The sequence below is a fragment of the Mya arenaria genome, chromosome 14, assembly GCF_026914265.1.
Source record: "Mya arenaria isolate MELC-2E11 chromosome 14, ASM2691426v1".
Taxonomy (NCBI): Eukaryota; Metazoa; Mollusca; class Bivalvia; order Myida; family Myidae; genus Mya; species Mya arenaria.
In genome coordinates, this window is record NC_069135.1 from 2,144,897 (window position 1) to 2,165,337 (window position 20,441).

The 20,441-nt window shown below is 39.6% G+C and overlaps 1 protein-coding gene across 6 annotated transcripts in view; it reads left to right on the forward strand.

Moving 5' to 3' along the window:
• The window catches only part of LOC128218214 (pleckstrin homology domain-containing family G member 7-like), a 187,691-nt gene that overhangs the window by 57,973 nt on the left and 109,277 nt on the right, over positions 1-20,441 (forward strand). The window lies entirely within an intron of this gene.

Genomic DNA, 20,441 nt, shown 5'->3' on the forward strand with positions numbered 1-20,441 from the left:
GTAGGTGGTATGCTGTTTACAAACTTTTACATATTTCATTAGCACAGTCTAAACATGAACGTCATAAATAAGATTAAATAGATTTGCAGACACTTAAAATTCAAAAAATACTCCTTAGTAATATAATAATGTTGATGATTTTTATACCCCGAAGGTGGCATACAAAAATCGCACCATTTGGCCGTCCTTGCATGCGTCCGTCTATACTTCCGTCAGTTTGTTCGTGTCCGGGCTGTAAATTTGTCATGCATGGTGCGATTTTAAAAGAACTTCGCACAGATGTTAGGTCAGAAAGGCGAAGTTGCGCTTGCAATATCCACGTCCTTATACTCCGAAGGTCAAGGTCACACAGATGTTTTAATCATTATGGAGTGTTGCATATATTCGTATAGAGATTAGGTCCGAGCTTAAATTTTGTTATGCATAAGTGTATTTTTAAATAACAGTTGTTCGGCACATTAAGGCATGCATGACCCATTTTCGTACACAGAAAGTCAAGTTCACATTTAGAGGTTAATCATTATGGAATGGTGCATAATTTTTTTATATAGTCTAGGCTGGACTGTAACTTGTCATGCAATAACATCGCACAATTATACAACACATGCAGGGGAACTTTGAGGTTCAAGATGCAGAGTCCTTGTGTCACGTGCAAGTCCCAGGATCATTCCTTTAATTGATTGATTCCCATACTTGAAGTCGCTTGACACTCATGGGGTCCTGCATATATGCTTATAGTTTATGTTAGCTCTTTCATGATGTAGGTTTATTCCTTTGCTATTTATGGTACTTCGTGGGCATTCGTCTCCTACAAGGATAGCTCGTGTCCTGTTATGGATCCCACTGGTTTACTTTTCAGTGAAATATAACTTGATGAGGACTTTATTGACCGTTCGTGTAAAGTCGTCGATGATTATGATTACTTAATTACAAATTGACAGGACTTGTCTATGATTTAATACAATCTACTTCACAATGAGGATTTTAACGGATTTTGACTATTCGTCAGTTGGAGACAAATCGCTGTAATTCGTGTTCCGGTCGCGGGATAATCGCTAGTCGTACTTCCATCAATAGGTAATTGGTAGCATTCGTAAAAGGTTATCGTGACAGAGAGCAAGGCAATTGTTTTATGTTTTATCGGTACTGTAATAAATTAAATATCCGTTGAATAAATTGCAACACGCATTTTAATGAAAGAAATTAACCAAAATGACGATTTATGTAACAAATAGAAATGCTATATATGCATGACATTTTTGTTAAGTTGTGCATAGAGATATTTGGAATTTAATTTTAAAGTAGTAGATATTTCGAGCAACATTCATCTTATTTAGACGTTTTAAAATAAGGCTGCCATATATAGCATCAATGAAGGAATACAATACAGTAACATTGAGTTAAGGCGAAACAGACCTGATCAATTTCCATATAATTCTTTACAGAAACATCTTTCTTAAGGTTTCATATTATCTTCGAACAGAGAATGTTGCGACATCGAAAAGGCTAGTCCATAAAATTGCAGTATCATATATGGCTCTGTCAAACATATTCTCTGTTAAACGGCATCTGGCTGGTAAGTCTTGGGTACGTAAAAAAAACACAGGAGTCATTTTTTTCAAAATTGAACGCTATACATTGCCACGTAGCTTTACCGCTCTCAGCTGTTCATGTCTCAACTAGATTGAATTAAGGAAATGTTGTATTATATTTGCTTATTTTGATTCGTGTACGCAATTGACACAACGCCGATTACGATGAGGCTACGCCTACAGTGTCACGTGACCCCTCGTTAGGGGCCCTCCGACATGAACACAGAGGCGGACGATAACTATACAGAATTTATACTTGACAATCAGATAAAAAATGAATGGAACATGGTAAAACATAGCAATAAAAGCTTGTTTAACATTTAATTAATTAATTATTATAATAAGTTAAATTCAATGCTTGATTCAGGTAGAAATAATTTAATTTTTAAACTTTAAAATAATTAATTTCTAAATAACATCAGAATTTTGTTTCAGTAGAAAGGCTATTGTTAACCTCAAATTTATGAAAACAAGACATGGATTAATTTACTTTACGAAAGTCAATTTATTGTTGACGTTTGTTTAGATCAAATTGAATCTGCTGTTTTTCTTCCTTTCTCCATTAAAAATGACCTTTTATACAAGTTTAGTGAATTATTATTATTGATATAACTACCGTAATATTTCTCTCAATGAATTAATATCCGTATTAAAAATGAAATGCGAAACTGTTCCTACAAGGAACATACATGTAGGAGTTGGAAGTGATCATAGTCATTATAAATGCACAGGTTTATACATTGATTTGCGTCATTTACGATTAAAGGTGATTTTGTTTTATCTATACGTATCTACGTTTTGTGACCGTTAGATATATGATATTTGATCTTTTATCTAAGTTTGATAAAAAAAAAATGTAACTCAAAATTAACTGAATTGTCTTTTTCACTAACATTTTGTCCAAACAAACTTAAATGCAAATGTATATGCTTCGGATTTAAAACTTTACGCACAAGAAGGAGAAAAAATCAAAATAAAAAAATATCGCAAGATGTCGTCAATATTGCGCACTAATACTCATAATTATTTTTCTTGTTTTAAGACTAACGAAAAAGATAATAATAAGAAATGTCTACCGAAAGGTCACTTTGTTATCATTTTTTTTTCTAAAAATATGCATAATTTGAATAATTTGAGCAGCAACAGGGGAGAATGTCAGTATTATGGATTTTCTTGTCTTTACTATCTCTCAGATAACATAGTTTGTGTTTAATATATAGAAAACTACTACTGTTGATAAGTGCAGATTGTCGGAGGTCATGGCGGATAGCAACGGGCAACTGATAAGCCCCGCCTAATCTGGACGCTGATTGGTCAGTCGGTTATCGTCCGGCCAGTTTGACTGACAGGCCGCGTCATGTTACGCTGCTATGCGTTGGACGTCCCTCATGCAAAGTTTTGATCGCTGATAACAAAGCTGTCATTTCTACGTTAGCTCGTAAAGATATAGTTCTTGATTGAGATTTTTTTCATTATATTTCAATATTATGCACTAGTGTTTCAGTCAAAACATTTCATCAACATTCATCAAGTAACTTTTATTAATACATCTATGTTCCAAGTAATAATAATAATAATAATAAATAATGCACAATTGTTTACTTTCATTTCCAACAGAGCATGAATACATGCTCACATTAAACTGGTCGCCATTTACTGAATACACATTTGAAAGGTCGAACATGTAAGTAAAACAAATGTTGATTAACATTGGATTAAAACACTTTTCCAAGTGTTAGAGTTTGTTTCATGATACATGGATAGTCAATCACCCCTCATTGTAAGATCAGTATTTTTCGCTTAAAGACGGCTGGTCGTTTTTTCAGATGAAAGGTTGAGTCCACGCTTCGTTGTTAACATGTTGACACATTTTGAGGCGTGGTGGTTATCGGTTTATTGTTGTGTGAACTTTCCGGAAAGTTCGTATTTCAAAGTCATACATTTAAAGAAGGTAAATATAGATACTAAAACATTAAATCAATGTTCAAGCAGTTTTGTTTTGTTTTTGTCTGAAATGTTTTCTACGAGAGAAAATATTTGAACATTAAACTTCAAGAAAACGATTGAAAAACAGGATGACCATTTATCTCATTTACATGTACATGTTCAAAAGTGAGGTATTAAGTTTTGACCAAGGGGAAGAAACTGCAATTTATTTTAGAATGAGTTCTTCAAGTTGATGTTTTCTCTCCTTTCCCTCAAAGCTTCAGTGAAAATAATTTACTGCTCTTACTTCAATGATAAAACCCCATATTTCATCGAAACGCATGAACTATTTTTGTCTTCAAATTGTCAATACGCTACACGTCAGACACTAAAAAGCTTTTAAGTTTAAAAATTCAGAGATATGGCTTATTTTTAATAGTCTCTAGCGTATACCATGTTTTGACATTCATTTAAACCAGGCTGTTGGCTGGAATATGGAATCCTCCTCATATTTCGTATGTATCGGTCACTCCTGGCTGTTTTATAGAATGTGGAATGCTCCTCATATTACGTATGTATCGGTCACTCCTGGCTGTTTTATAGAATGTGGAATGCTCCTCATATTTCGTATGTATCGGTCACTCCTGGCTGTTTTATAGAATGTGGAATGCTCCTCATATTTCGTATGTATCGGTCACTCCTGGCTGTTTTATAGAGTGGAATGCTCCTCATATTTCGTATGTATCGGTCACTCTGTTAAACCTGGGCTGTTTTATAGAAAGTGGAATGCTCCTCATATTTCGTATGTATCGGTCACTCCTGGCTGTTTTATAGAATGTGGAATGCTCCTCATATTTCGTATGTATCGGTCACTCCTGGCTGTTTTATAGAATGTGGAATGCTCCTCATATTTCGTATGTATCGGTCACTCCTGGCTGTTTTATAGAATGTGGAATGCTCCTCATATTTCGTATGTATCGGTCACTCCTGGCTGTTTTATAGAATGTGGAATGCTCCTCATATTTCGTATGTATCGGTCACTCTGGTAAACCTGGCTGTTTGATAGAATGTGGAATGCTCCTCATATTTCGTATGTATCGGTCACTCTGGTAAACCTGGCTGTTTGATAGAATGTGGAATGCTCCTCATATTTCGTATGTATCGGTCACTCTGTTAAACCTGGCTGTTTGATAGAATGTGGAATGCTCCTCATATTTCGTATGTATCGGTCACTCTGTTAAACCTGGCTGTTTGATAGAATGTGGAATGCTCCTCATATTTCGTATGTATCGGTCACTCTGGTAAACCTGGCTGTTTGATAGAATGTGGAATGCTCCTCATATCTCGTATGTTTCTGTCACTCTGTTAAACCAGGCTGTTGGCTGGAGTGCGGAATGCCCCTCGTATCTCGTATGTTTCTGTCACTTTGTTTAACCAGGCTGTTGGCTGGAGTGTGGAATGCCCCTCGTATCTCGTATGTTTCTGTCACTCTGTTAAACCTGGCTGTTTGATAGAATGTGGAATGCTCCTCGTATCTCGTATGTTTCTGTCACTCTGTTAAACCTGGCTGTTGGCTGGAGTGTGGAATGCCCCTCGTATCTCGTATGTTTCTGTCACTTTGTTTAACCAGGCTGTTGGCTGGAGTGTGGAATGCCCCTCGTATCTCGTATGTTTCTGTCACTCTGGTAAACCTGGCTGTTTGATAGAATGTGGAATGCTCCTCATATCTCGTATGTTTCTGTCACTCTGTTAAACCAGGCTGTTGGCTGGAGTGCGGAATGCCCCTCGTATCTCGTATGTTTCTGTCTCTCTGTTAAACCTGGCTGTTGGCTGGAGTGTGGAATGCCCCTCGTATCTCGTATGTTTCTGTCACTCTGTTAAACCTGGCTGTTGGCTGGAGTGTGGAATGCCCCTCGTATCTCGTATGTTTCTGTCACTCTGTTAAACCAGGCTGTTGGCTGGAGTGTGGAATGCCCCTCGTATCTCGTATGTTTCTGTCACTCTGTTAAACCTGGCTGTTGGCTGGAGTGTGGAATGCCCCTCGTATCTCGTATGTTTCTGTCACTCTGTTAAACCTGGCTGTTGGCTGGAGTGTGGAATGCCCCTCGTATCTCGTATGTTTCTGTCACTCTGTTAAACCTGGCTGTTGGCTGGAGTGTGGAATGCCCCTCGTATCTCGTATGTTTCTGTCACTCTGTTAAACCTGGCTGTTGGCTGGAGTGTGGAATGCCCCTCGTATCTCGTATGTTTCTGTCACTCTGTTAAACCTGGCTGTTGGCTGGAGTGTGGAATGCCCCTCGTATCTCGTATGTTTCTGTCACTCTGTTAAACCTGGCTGTTGGCTGGAGTGTGGAATGCCCCTCGTATCTCGTATGTTTCTGTCACTCTGTTAAGCCTGGCTGTTGGCTGGAGTGTGGAATGCCCCTCATATCTCGTATGTTTCTGTCACTCTGTTAAACCTGGCTGTTGGCTGGAGTGTGGAATGCCCCTTGTATCTCGTATGTTTCTGTCACTTTGTTTAACCAGGCTGTTGGCTGGAGTGTGGAATGCCCCTCGTATCTCGTATGTTTCTGTCACTCTGTTAAACCTGGCTGTTGGCTGGAGTGTGGAATGCCCCTCGTATCTCGTATGTTTCTGTCACTCTGTTTAACCAGGCTGTTGGCTGGAGTGTGGAATGCCCCTCGTATCTCGTATGTTTCTGTCACTCTGTTAAACCTGGCTGTTGGCTGGAGTGTGGAATGCCCCTCGTATCTCGTATGTTTCTGTCACTCTGTTAAACCTGGCTGTTGGCTGGAGTGTGGAATGCCCCTCGTATCTCGTATGTTTCTGTCACTCTGGTAACATGGTTGTTTGATAGAATGTGGAATGCTCCTCGTATCTCGTATGTTTGTCACTCTGTTAAACCAGGCTGTTGGCTGGAGTGTGGAATGCTCCTCGTATCTCGTATGTTTCTGTCACTCTGTTAAACCAGGCTGTTGGCTGGAGTGTGGAATGCCCCTCGTATCTCGTATGTTTTTGTCACTTTGTTTAACCAGGCTGTTGGCTGGAATGCTGCATTCAGTCGCTGCGTGATACAGAACAAAAAAGAAACGAAAACAAAACAGGACAGAACTGAACTGAAAAGAAGATGTTTTTGACATTCATCGTCATACAAACTTATGTTCAAGCAATTTAATGGCACATAACATGCGAAAGAAATATAATCGTCATCAATTTCATTTCATTAAAGAACCTAAAGAAACTAATTGGTGAGAGTATATTTATACAAGTTTTTATATAATTGAATTTTCCTAAATTCTGTTGTTGGTCACTAGCACTGGACTTTAAACTATTACAGTAACTCAATATCAGGTACGAATATACTAATTATAACTATGTATTATATGAGCATATTTGGTGACTGTGTAAGAATTATAATGGTATAACGGTTGGGCTTTGAATTGAAGTATGTACAAATAGATAAAACTCCAATGAAAATACCCTAACTAATGGTCAGTGAAAGGTTTTATTACGTTAGCCTCCATGTTGCCGGAAGTAGATACCCTGGGCCCATATTCACTATCGTCTTGAGTCTGAGTTTGAGAGCCGAGCTTTTAAATGTCCTAATTATCTAAAAAAGAATTTGACAACAAAGTTTCAATAATTGTTAGACATATTATTTGTAGCATAGACGGCCATAGACGGTTCAATCAGTATTGCTCTCATGCTATTGTGTATAATAAACTGAAGATTTGCAGTTTCGGATCTTGAGTGTCAACTTAACCTCAAGTCGTAAGTAATACGGACCTACTTGACATTAGTTTTGCGCTACTCCAATTTTTAGAGTTTAAATGAATAAACTTTTTTAAGTACTGCGAATAAAATTAGAGTTCATTATTAGATATATTTCTTAAATTATCACGGAGACTGATTTTCCTATATTTGTTGTAAATAAGGTGTTACATTTCGACTTGTCATCTGTTGACACAGCACACTTGGCAGAAATAACATGTCAAATAGGTATTTGCCTCTCAGAAAGAGTTAAAGACTAATGATTTAATGAAATTAAAATGGTGTATATGCTCTCATTGCAAACATTCATTGACGGATTTAACTATCAATACTATTTATGTAATAGTTACAGCACCCACTATCCGATGTATTGATATTATATGTACCGAGTGCGAATGGCGAGCTGTGTATAAGTGTCAATCACGAGGGTCAAGTGAAGAACAAGTTTTGTACCGTATCTTAGGGTGAAGCTTACCGTTTCAAACGTTGTGCGCGTACATTAAAATACATTGTAATTGATCCGCACGCTACTTTTACATTAACGATAACATTTTATCTATTAACACTTGGATAATTATATAGATTTTCGGTTCGGTTTTACGATTTGCATTGTTTCATATTTATTATTGAACGTGAACCCGGGAAACGCCACACTCAAACGGACCGTGAACCCCTCAGAAAACTTTTCTGATTCTTTGATTGACGTTTTGGGTACGGCACACGGTTTTCAACCCTTTCACCCTTTCCATGAGGATTTCCGTCTAGCACTAGGTCGGCTCCCTGGTTGCAAAAAAAGTCGCCGTAACTGTCACTCGTCATGTCTGTAAATTGTTAAACCGCAAATCTTAACGATTAAGCGTGTCACTAAGTGGAGGCCGAATGGCGATTTCCTGGACATGTTGGTTATATAATCTTAAACTTTTGTATTACTTTTGATTTTTCCGAACCGCTGTGTGCAACTGTCAGTCTAACCGTACCTAATGTGTGTTTTCGCTGTTACCAGATTAGGCTCGTTATATTTCGTCTTGTATCCGTAAATGATTTAGATATTTTATGATTGCCCGTTAAAGAAGATGCATGCTACTTTTTGAGCTATGTTTTATATTTATAACGTGTTCTATTTAATATCAAGTGAGTACACTGGTAAATAAGTTGTATCGATTCCAACTACTTGGAACTGCTCACGGACAATATCACATTTTTCCTCACGCACATTTATTTTCAAACAAGAAAGAACACAGTATATTGTTAAAGATTATGCTTTTTTAAATACCTGCTTCCCTTACATAAGACCAAATTCCTTAACTTAATTATTCAGCTACATTGTATCTTTATTTTGTTTAACTGAGGTGGTAGAAAAAGAATCTACCATGCCCGCTCGTGTTCATCACAACCGTCGTGGAGGGTGTTCTGCGGAAACTCGGTAACCTCGTTTATGCAAAAATCCCTAGGCTCGGGTTGGGATGAACCTATCTTACACGAGCGGTCATGGAAGATACTTATACCCTGATACCTACTATGAGCGCTGATGTTTGATGTTGACATCTGAATGGTCAAAAAGTGAATGATATCAAAATACTGTTTCACTGTTTCAAAAATTATGTTTCAGTTATATCTCTCTGGTTGATATCTGTAAACCACAAACACCTGCAATAGAGTTGTTTTGCTGTGCTTATTTCTGTAGTTAATTGGCATTTCAACCCACCTCTTCTTAAAATTAATAGACAAATTTCATGGCAACTTAAGAATATACTGTTACAAGTGAAGTGCACTTAAAGACACATACTGCATCATGTGCCGAGTGCACAAGGGGAAATAGGGCGTCGTCGTTGACACATTTTGTGCTAGCGTAAAACATACATGCACTAAGCGATTTTATAAGATTTTCTCTGGAACTGCATTGCATATTAAAGATGGACTCTTACTCCCAGATAAGATTTAACACAATTAAAAATATTGTTTTAATATTCCAAAAAAAGAATAAATGTAGAAAACAATGGTTCTTATGAAGAATACCGAATTTAATTTGAAAGAAATAAGAATAAACACGGTATTTTTACCTTATGAAACTATAATTGACCACAGTAAATATTTTATCGTTCACCAATCATTTATGATTTTTGCGCTTTCTGCTATTAAATACACGTTTACAATAATGTAATCAATAAATAATATTTTGCATAAATGCATTATTTAGTAAGTAGTTAAAGGTTTATCACTTAACATTTATGTTTGTTATTGCAACTACCTGAAGAGGTGTTCCAGGGTTTCAAACCTTAAGTGTTGGCAACATGAGAGGGTCTCATAGCTGGAGTGTTGGCAACATGATAGCATCTCATAGCTGGAGTGTTGGCAACATGATTGGGTCTCATACCTGGAGTGTTGGCAACATGAGAGGGTCTCATAGCTGGAGTGTTGGCAACATGTGAGGGTTTCATAGCTTGAGTGTTGGCAACAGAAGAGGGTCTCATACCTGGAGTGATGGGAACATGAGAGGGCCTCATAGCTTGAGTGATGGCAACATGAGAGGGTCTCATAGCTGGAGTGATGGCAAATGATTGGGTCTCATACCTGGAGTGTTGGCAATATGACTGAGCCTCATACCTGGAGTGTTGGCAACATGAGAGGGTCTCATAGCTTGAGTGTTGGCAACATGAGAGGGTCTCATAGCTGGAGTGTTGGCAACATGAGAGGGTCTCATAGCTGGAGTGTTGGCAACATGAGAGGGTCTCATAGCTGGAGTGTTGGCAACATGAGAGGGTCTCATAGCTGGAGTGTTGGCAACATGTGAGGGTCTCATAGCTTACGTGTTGGCAACATGAGAGGGTCTCATACTGGAGTGTTGGCAACATGAGAGGGTCTCATAGCTGGAGTGTTGGCAACATGAGAGGGTCTCATACCTAAAGTGTTGGCAACATGAGAGGGTCTCATACCTGGAGTGTTGGCAACATGATTGGGTCTCATAGCTGGAGTGATGGCAACATAAGATGGTCTCATAGCTGGAGTGTTGGCAACATGAGAGGATCTCATAGCTGGAGTGTTGGCAACATGAGAGGGTCTCATAGCTGGAGTGTTGGCAACATGAGAGGGTCTCATAGCTGGAGTGTTGGCAACATGAGAGGTCTCATACTTGGAGTGTTGGCAACATGATTGGGTCTCATAGCTGGAGTGTTGGCAACATGATAGCATCTCATAGCTTGAGTGTTGGCAACATGAGAGTGTCTTATAGCTTGAGTGTTGGCAACATGAGTTGGTCTCACAGCTGGAGTGTTGGCAACATGATAGCATCTCATAGCTGGAGTGTTGGCAACATGATTGGTTCTCATACCTGGAGTGTTGGCAACATGAGAGGGTCTCATAGCTTGAGTGATGGCAACATGATAGCATCTCATAGCTGGAGTGTTGGCAACATGATTGGGTCTCATACCTGGAGTGTTGGCAACATGAGAGGGTCTCATAGCTGGAGTGTTGGCAGCATGAGAGGGTCTCATAGCTTGAGTGTTGGCAACATGAGAGGGTCTCATACCTGAAGTGTTGGCAACATGAGAGGGTCTCATACCTGGAATGTTGGCAACATGAGAGGGTCTCATAGCTGGAGTGTTGGCAGCATGAGAGGGTCTCATAGCTTGAATGTTGGCAACATGAGAGGGTCTCATAGCTGGAGTGATAGCAACATGAGAGGGTCTCATAGCTGGAGTGTTGGCAACATGAGAGTGTCTCATACCTGGAGTGTTGGCAACATGAGAGGGTCCCATACCTGGAGTGATAGCAACATGAGAGGGTCTCATAGCTGGAGTGTTGGCAACATGAGAGGGTCTCATGCCTGGAGTGTTGGCAACATGATACCATCTCATAGATTGAGTGTTTGCAACATGAGAGGGTGTTAATGCTGGAGTGTAGGCAACATGAGAGGGTCTAACTGCTGGAGTTTTGGCAACATGAGAGGGTCTCATAGCTGGAGTGTTGGCAACATGAGAGGGTCTCATACCTGGAGTGTTGGCAGCATGAGAGGGTCTCTTACCTGCAGTGATAGCAACGTGAGAGGGTCTCATAGCTGGAGTGTTGGCAACATGATTGGGTCTCATACCTGGAGTGTTGTCAACATGAGAGGGTCTCATACCTGGAGTATTGGCAACATGAGAGGGCCTCATGGCTGGAGTGATGACAACATGAGAGGGTATCATACCTGGAGTGTTGGCAACATGAGAGGGTCTCATACCTGGAGTGTTGGCAACGTGAGAGGGTCTCATAGCTGGAGTGTTGCCAACATGAGAGGGTCTCATTGCCGGAGTGTTGGCAACATGAGAGGGTCTCATACTTGAAGTGTTGACAACATGAGAGGGTCCCATGCCTGATGTGATAGCAACATGAGAGGGTCTCATAGCTGGAGTGTTGGCAACATGATAGCATCTCATAGCTTGAGTGTTGGCAACATGAGAGGGTCTTATAGCCGGAGTGTAGGCAACATGAGAGGTCTAATTGCTGGAGTGTTGGCAACATGAAAGGGTCGCATAGCTGGAGTGTTGGCAACATGAGAGGGTCTCATAGCTGGAGTGTTGGCAGCATGAGAGGGTTTCATACCTGCAGTGATAGCAACGTGAGAGGGTCTTATAGCTGGGGTGTTGGCAACGTGATTGGGTCTCATACCTGGAGTGTAGGCAACATGAGAGGGTCTAATTGCTGGAGTGTTGGCAACATGAGAGGGTCGCATAGCTGGAGTGTTGGCAACATGAGAGGGTCTCATAGCTGGAGTGTTGGCAGCATGAGAGGGTTTCATACCTGCAGTGATAGCAACGTGAGAGGGTCTTATAGCTGGGTGTTGGCAACGTGATTGGGTCTCATACCTGGAGTGTTGGCAACATGAGAGGGTCTCATAGCTGGAGTGTTGGCAATATGAGAGGGTCTCATAGCTGGAGTGATGGCAACATGAGAGGGTCTCATACCTGGAGTGTTGGCAACATGGGAGGGTCTCATATACCTGGAGTGTTGGCAACATGATTGGGTCTCATACCTGGAGTGTTGGCAACATGAGAGGGTCTCATAGCTTGAGTGATGGCAACATGAGAGGGTCTCATACCTGAAGTCTTGGCAACATGATTGGGTCTCATAGCTGGAGTGTTGGCAACATGAGAGGGTCTCATATCTTGAGTGTTGGCAACATGAGAGGGTCTCATAGCTTGAGTGTTGGCAACATGATTGGGTCTCATACCTGGAGTGTTGGCAACATGAGAGGGTCTCATAGCTGGAGTGTTGGCAACATGAGAGGGTCTCATACTTGGAGTGTTGGCAACATGAGTTGGTCTCACAGCTGGATTGTTGGCAACATGAGAGGGTCTAATACCTTGAGTGTTGGCAACATGATTGGGTCTCATACCTGGAGTGTTGGCAACATGAGAGGGTCTCATACCTGAAGTGTTGGCAACATGAGAGGGTCTCACACCTAGAGTGTTGGCAACATGAAAGTGTCTCATAGCTGGAGTGATAGCAACATGAGACGGTCTCATAGCTGGAGTGTTGGCAACATGAGAGGATCTCATACCTGGATTGTTGGCAACATGAGAGGGTCTCATAGCTGGAGTGTTGGCAACATGAGAGGGTCTCATACTTGGAGTGTTGGCAACATGAGTTGGTCTCACAGCTGGATTGTTGGCAACATGAGAGGGTCTAATACCTGGAGTGTTGGCAACATGATTGGGTCTCATACCTGGAGTGTTGGCAACATGAGAGGGTCTCATACCTGAAGTGTTGGCAACATGAGAGGGTCTCATACCTGGAGTGTTGGCAACATGATAGGGTCTCATACCTTGAGTGTTGGCAACATGATAGGGTCTCATACCTGGAGTGTTGGCAACATGATAGGGCCTCATACCTGGAGTGTTGGCAACATGGGAGGGTCTCATACCTAGAGTGTTGGCAACATGAAAGTGTCCCATAGCTGGTGATAACAACATGAGAGGGTCTCATAGCTGGAGTGTTGGCAACATGAGAGGGTATCATACCTGGAGTGTTGGCAACATGAGAGGGTCTCATACTTTGAGTGTTGGCAACATGATTGGGTCTCATAGCTGGAGTGTTGGCAACATGATAGCATCTCATAGCTTGAGTGTTGGCAACATGAGAGGGTCTTAAATTGGAGTGTAGGCAACATGAGAGGGTCTCATAGCTGGAGTGTTGGCAATGAGAGGGTCTCATAGCTGGAGTGTTGGCAACAGACATGAGGAGTGCTCAGATAGATTATAGCGGAGTGTTGGCAAACATGAGAGGGTCTCATACCTGGAGTGTTGGCAACATGATTGGATCTCATAGCTGGAGTGTTGGCAAAATGATAGCATCTCATAGCTTGAGTGTTGGCAACATGAGAGGGTCTTATAGCTTGAGTGTTGGCAACATGAGTTGGTCTCACAGCCGGAGTGTTGGCAACATGAGAGTGTCTCATAGCTGGAGTGTTGGCAACATGAGAGGGTCTCATAGCTGGAGTGTTGGCAACATGAGAGGGTCTCATAGCTGGAGTGTTGGCAACATGATTGGGTCTCATAGCTGGAGTGTTGGAACATGAGGTCTCATAGCTGGAGTGTTGGCAACATGAGGGGGCTCATAGCTGGAGTGTTGGCAACATGAGAGGGTCTCATAGCTGGAGTGTTGGCATCATGAGAGGGTCTCATAGCTGGCGTGTTGGCAACATTAGTTGGTTTCATAGCTGTAGTGCTGGCAGCGTTATTGGATCTCATACCTGGAGTGATGGCAACATGATAGGGTCTCATATTTGGAGTTGTGGCAATATTATAGGGTCTTATAGCTGGAGTGTTGGCAACATGAGAGGGTCTCATAGCTGGAGTGTTGGCAACATGATTGGGTCTCATACCTTTAGTGAGGACAACATGATATGGCCTCATACCCGGAGTGATGGCAACATGATAGCGTCTCTTACCTGGAGTGTTGGCAACATGAGAGGGTCTCATAGCTGGAGTGTTGGCAACATGAGAGAGTCTCATATTTGGAGTGTTGGCAACATGAGAGGGTCTCATATCTGGAGTGTTGGCAACATGAGAGGGTCTCATAGCTGGAGTGTTGGCAACATGATAGCATCTCATAGCTTGAGTGTTGGCAACATGAGATGGTCTCATAGCTGCAGAGTTGGCAACATGATAGCGTGTCATAGTTGGAGTGATAGCAACATCTGAGGGTCTCATACCTGGAGTGTTGGCAACATGATAGAAAACATCAATGTCATTATCTTGCCGTATTCTCGTACGCTAACTTTCTAAGTCTTTCACACACTAACACAAAACTCAAGAGTTCTTAAAGAACGTTAAATATAAAGAGAATAACGCAAAATATAGAGATTACCAACATAATAAGATGTTTTGCTTTCTTTGCATTTTTACGAAACATGTATTTATAAACACCGCCGTTTTAAGTTTTCATTGCGCTAAAGGCAATTTTGCCTGTATTTGTTATTTTCTACTTGGAGATAGTTCCTTACAATACGTTGAGCTTTGTTCGCTGATGACTGTAATGGAAAAACGATGTTTCATACAATTGGTATGCTGGCTTATTGCTTTAAAGACAATGTTGTTCCTGAATCTCTACCGTTCCTGAATATCTACCTCCATCGCTATTGTAAAAGTCGAATGTATATTGTTGATATCCAAAATGAACATCTTGATAACATTGGAAAAATATAATTGTATGTCGGGTCAAGTGACTTTTCGGACTTGTAAATAATATATGCATTGTATTAAATGTCACACTGCTTTATTTTGCCCTTTTTATAGAGTGTGTCTGTTTGTATTATGCTTAATGCTATGTACGACTCGTATTCTTAAATTTGCCATTATTTTCGCTATTCCAAGGGTGTGTAATGATTTGAAAGATATGATTCTACATCTTTAGGCAGACCATGTCTTCTATTTGGCATATATTAAACTATAGTAGATGTGACAAAGTAAGAACATCTGATGAATCATGACTATGTATTCAATATGAGTGTCTGTACTTTTATGCTGGTGCCTTGTGAATATCAGTGTGCATTCGGCCGGTAGACAAGTTTGACAGGAGAAAATTAGAATAACAGAGACAATGTTGGATTTGTTAATTCTGGACATGTGTTGCTAGGGGGACACGGAATAAATCAAAATTATCTAGAGTGTAGACTTTGCTTCATGGAGACTGTACATGGACAGTGCTGACACATTGATCACCAAAAGACCAGAAAGTGAAAAAAAACGCTGATTTTCCATATGACATTGTTCTTTGATAATTGAAAGTGGATAAAAATTAGAAATGTTACAGCGGCTTTGTTGTGTCTGCACGAATGAATAAGCATCTGGAGACTACACTGTCTAATGAAACAACGATATATTTGTTCGAACGTTTGTTATATCTTGAAATGCTAGTAACAGACATATTCCACCGTACATTGCTTGCCGACTTGCATTTCGTGTTAATTCTCTTTTCATTTTCATTTTCTGGGGTTTTTACCATTTTAGAGAAATTATAGTGCGCTGTCTGCTTTTTTTGCGACATATATAGTGTACCGTCCGCTTTATTAACGACATATATAGTGTATCGTCTGCCCTATTTGCGACACATATAGTGTACCGTCCGGTTTATTTGCGACATATATAGTGTATCGTCTGGTTTATTTGCGACATATATAGTGTATCGTCTGCCCTATTTGCGACACATATAGTGTACCGTCCGGTTTATTTGCGACATATATAGTGTACCGTCTGCTTTATTTGCGACATATATAGTGTATCGTCTGTCCTATTTTGCGACACATATACTATACCGTCTGCTTTATTTGCGACATATATAGTGAACCGTCCGGTTTATTTGCGACACATATAGTGTACCGTCTGCTTTATTTGCGGCATATATAGTGTACCGTCTGCTTTATTTTCGACACATATACTATACCGTAGTGATGGGCAATCGGCTTGGATTTTCATAATCCCTGATCGATCGATTATCCGATTAATCGGCTGTAATCGGACAGTATCACAAAAGCATCATTTTCTGATGTATATATCAATAAGGACCTTAGGTTAATGTATATTTCACTTCTAATGCTTCAGTCGGAAAACAGGAATTATTTCTGGCATATTGAATAATTCTAAAAATAATTATTTTATTTTTTTAAATTTCAAGGTTTATGAAGTAAGGGAACATTTCATGGTGAGCTATACTTAAATTGACTGTTATTTATAAAATAATACATGGTTTTTGGTAGATAATTGCCCTAGTGCGGAAAATAATTGCCCGAGGGTAATAATAATAATTTGCACTTTTATAGCACCTGGGCGACCGATAACAAGGGTAATCAAATACTTTGAGATCCGGGTCGACCCGCGCTGTCCGCCATCAAAGAGCGATTTGAACGCAAAGACAAACTAAAGAAAAATACTGTTAAAACTCAAAGTAGCGGTTACTACCCTTAGCTCTAAGTTACTGTTCTGTATAAAGTTGGAAATTTACTATATTCAAGCAAACTCTTTTTTTTTTCGATTATTCGATTATGGAATGATGTGGTCGCCGATCGCTGAGTTACAAATGTCTGCCGGTATAATCGATTATCGGCGATCATCGGCCCATCACTACGGTATATCTGCTTTATTTGCGACACATATAGTGTACCGTCTGCTTTATTTGCGACTCTTCCAAAACCTCCATCATTGAGAGCACGTGGCTTAGCTAAGATTATATAACTTGATTGATATCGTTGGATAACAGTTTAATAACTGTTGCTGTGTTCTTGGCTCAAATTTCTCTGTTAATATCCCAAGAGTGTTTGTCTAAATAAAGTATCTCCATTACGTTTGAGATATCCAGTAAAAGCCTTCCTTAACATAATCTCGCCCACGTCTTTCAATGCCAGATTCTCTGGGGAAAATAGCATTTGTTGTTTTGAACTAGAGGAATTAGTTAGCCGAGTTTCCAATACAAGCTGACTACGCTACCTGACAGTCACCATATGCACTACAGTCGCATGAAAAACATATATATTGCCATGACATTAGTGTTCTTAAGTTTTAACAAGTTGTTTTTCATATTTTATGCAATTTAGGCACTTCGATCGATTGAAACAATTAACGTTTTTTTTTTTCCACCAACGGACTTATATCTTAGCAGGACATGACATATATAACTTTGTGCTTATATAAATGATGTTTTGATTGCCTTTTCAGTGGTATAACTACATAAAGACCTTGCAGGCAACTTGTTTTGGAAAACGATAAATTTGAATAACCCCAAAATGCCACAAAAAAACTAATAGCTACTCAAACACATTGAACAACTCAAAATATTGTTTTATTTTAACGAAAGCAAGTTTGCTGTTTATTTCAAAACTACACGCAGGGTGTATTGCTTGGTTTTATTGTAATTGAGTGTGTGTAATATGCATATAAAAGTCCCCAAACTCACATAGCATCATCGGGCCTATTAGTATTTTAGGCCCTAGCTACGCCCCTGCCTTTGGTCATCTGGTTGTTTTTTTTCATTCGAGAAAGAGGTCTTGCGTTTTAGATCAAGAGGAATACTACAGACATGTTTTGTATATGCTTTGATATATCAACGAACTGGCTTTGATTGTGCGATGTACTTTTTAAAGATATTAATTGGAAATCTTGGTACGTAGAATATGATAGAAGCTGATATACATATATATGTTGTTTGGGGAACAGAAGTGATGGTGCCGATGTTTTATTCCGGTTCTGATGTATTATATAATTATATCATTTTATTATTGATTTCCCGCTTTGTAAATGAACGAAAGTCCAAGAACCTACCCAGTAGATGCAACCTGCTGAGGTCAACCAGTGTTGCTGGAACCATATGATAAAACATTGTGCAGCAGCTGGAACGAGATGCAAGACCTGTGCAGCAGCTGGAACGAGATGCAAGACATGTGCAGCAGCTGGAACGAGATGCAAGACCTGTGCAGCAGCTGGGACGAGATGCAAGACCTCTGCAGCAGCTGGAACGAGATGCAAGACCTGTGCAGCAGCTGGAATGAGATGCAAGACCTGTGCAGCAGCTGGGACGAGATGCAAGACCTGTGCAGCAGCTGGGACGAGATGCAAGACCTGTGCAGCAGCTGGGACGAGATGCAAGACCTCTGCAAGATATCAGCTTATCCAGAAACCTCGATAACATGATTCTCAATATGCGTATTAAAATGTTTACCTTTATTTTAGGCACACGCGTGTACATACCGTGCCAATGATAGTAATTCGAGTGAACAGAACTTGTTGACACTTAAGTGTTCTCAACATTCAATATCTCATATATACCAATAGAAATTGCACGAAACGTTATTACCTGGATTTCGAAAAACATCAGGTACAGCCTTTTACAATTCGTACATATTGAAAGCATTTAATGCTAATTTTGTTTGTTTATTTGTCGGATTTTTATCAATCAAAGATATTATAAAAGTATCTTTCAAGCCACAGAAGAATCATTACTGTCTAGTTAGCTGTGCCTTTGAATACTATGGGTCTGTTTGAGTGGCGTACAGCGTGAACAATGAAATAACATATTGTTTTAGGAAATTTGGTCAACTGTTGTCCCGTTGGACGCTTTTTTATTTTATTTTGTGAGTACTCTCTTAAAAGTATGAGTTGAGTTCATTTGTTTCGAGTAATTGACAAACCAGGATGATTTTAAATGTTTAATTGGGATTAAAGGCAGTGGTTGTTTTGTTCTAAATTGTGGTGCCAGATTACGCTTCATTTTGTGCGAAGTATAGATAAATCCTTAATCTGGTACTTTCCTAGGAATATTGTGTGTAAGAAAAAGCTGAGCCAATCACATGGTGAGGCCATCAATACTCAAAGAACCATCATTTCCATAAAGTTGTCTTAAAGGCTAAGGTTTTTTTGTGGTCTTTATGGCAAATTGCCTTGCAGTTACATCGTTGAAGCATTTTGAGAAAAAACGTGAAATCATCGGATGGGTCTAGACATATCGTTGTAATTTGAATAATGTGAGGTTTGACGGTCTTACAAGGAATCTACTAGTCCAGTTTCCTAATAATTATCACGAAATCTAGATACGAAAGACGCATTCTAATGCGATTGTTGGAATTGCTAACTGAATGTCATATTTTAATATTGGCTACGAAAATGATATTTGTGTATGTCCATATATGATATTGGTCTGGGGGATATATTGAAATGCATCCCATTTCCTACGTTAAATGAGAAAGGCGTAGTTTATGGATTTGTTTGTGAAATGGTCAATTGTGGCATGATTAAAATTTTAATGCATAAATGCTTTTTATCCAATTATTTGGAGCTGGCACTAAAGGATGCTTCATTTGCTACATTCTCGACTTCGTAACACACATCGTCGGTAAGTACTATTCAATATAAATATGGAGGAAACAGAAACACTGGAATAACATGTTGATATCACTCATTGTATTGGTTATTTGGACAATTTTGCTGCATAAATCAAACGTGCATGTGCACACAGGCGGGCGGAGAAAAAATCAATGACGTCATTTCAAATGCAGTTTCCCGCCAAAAGGCAAAAAACACCTGCTTCATTATCTTTTGTGAATTATACAGCTCAATTCTCAATCATGATAAAAAGCAACAGCCTGTTTTTATTTTGTTTCATGAGTTCAGACTTAATGTTTAAGACGACATGCAAAACACAACAGTAGGAAGTATATATACAGTTTTTTGTCTTAAAATTCTTAGAGCGCGTAGGGCGAAGGCCAATACCGGTGACTGAGGGCAAAGAACTCGGTCAATATGAAATCACTTGTGCATTAGTGTTTTAATACTTAACTTACTATTACGTATGCCAAGACATTTAGATTAAAGAATTCTAATATGATATACCTTACTTTAGTATTCTCTTTTTCAATTACATTCATGCATTCTGCTTTTCTAGTCTTAGCTGCTCTCAAAATGCACTCACGATAGTGACATTGCACAGACTTATGAATAAAGCAAGTTTCACGTTGCTCTAAGAAGCAAACTTGTTTGTGATTATTTTAAAATCGTATAGTGTCGTCTATCTTGTCGGTTTCAAAAACATTATTGTCATAAAATCCACTAACAGGTTAAACACAACTATAATAACAAACCAAGTGAAGGCTAGTAATTCTAAATTATTTTAAAACAAGGCACACAA